Here is a 1,178-nt window from a genome sequence, read left to right on the forward strand (position 1 = left end):
TCAGTTTCCCAAATGCAGACCGAGGTGTGAACAACTTCTTCTTTCCCCTTAAACCCCTTCTGTCTCGGGCGAGACAGAGGGAATCGTTAAGGAAGTCGAGGAGTTATTACCTCAGGACCTCGACCCTTAACACAATAGATGCAGGACAATTGGCTTCTGTTTCAGACAATACTGCTGGTTTAATAGCTATTCAATAGGTACTTTGGTGTTATGTTCCATTGATGATCATAGTGTTTAATCTTAAACTCAGCAGCTGTGAATGGTGGAACGATTTGAGAAGCTCAAAAGCCAAAGATCGCTGAAGAAACAGAACCTGAAGCTATCCCTTATGTATAAATGTTAATCATATCCTGCATTTTAATTCATGCATTTACAAGAACACTAGTAAGAAATGCTAACATGCTTATTGTGTTAGCAATGCTCTGTACTTTTTTAAGACTATAATTCAGTAGTTTGCTTTACATAGCTAAAGCCCTCCTCATTCTCCTTAATGAATTATTGTCTTCCCAGCTGGAAATGGTTCTGGTAATATCAAAAATAGTGTCTCTTAGCCGTTAAGCTTTATTGATGATATTTTATGCACACAGAGATAATGCAGTAAAATTAATTTTTTCCCCACATGCCCCAGTTAACTTTTTTTATTTCTTCCTTTAACTTTCTTTACCAAAATTAATCATCTTTCTGTGTCACGGTAGCAAGGGTACACTTGAAATTACACAGTTCCAAGGGAAGACTACACAAGAAAGACAAATTCACGTCTGACTCAGCAATTCCCCAAACAGAAAATAACCAGAGACTGGGAAAGTATTAGAAGGAAGTATGATGTGACTGTCCTGCTCTGATTCTTCCTTATGCTACTAGAGACAGCATATCAGGCTAGACAGACCTTTGTTCAAATAAAGCACAGTCATACGTCTTACGAAGTTGGCAAATTAGTTTGATCATCTTAAACTCTGTTGTTATTGTTAGAGCAGAATCACTGTTATCCTGTATCACTCATAGCCTAATAACTAAAGTCAGGTTACTAAAAGAACAGGAAGATTCCTGGTAACAACTACATTGCTGGATTAAGCACAAGTAAAAAGATTATCATGCATGGAGTTCAGACTGCCACATCATCCTGGCACTGCACAGTGTGCCGGGAAATATCCTCAACTGCAGAACTTTAGCAAATTCCT

This window comes from Buceros rhinoceros, unplaced genomic scaffold, assembly GCF_000710305.1.
Source record: "Buceros rhinoceros silvestris isolate BGI_N320 unplaced genomic scaffold, ASM71030v1 scaffold42997, whole genome shotgun sequence".
Lineage (NCBI taxonomy): Eukaryota > Metazoa > Chordata > Aves > Bucerotiformes > Bucerotidae > Buceros > Buceros rhinoceros.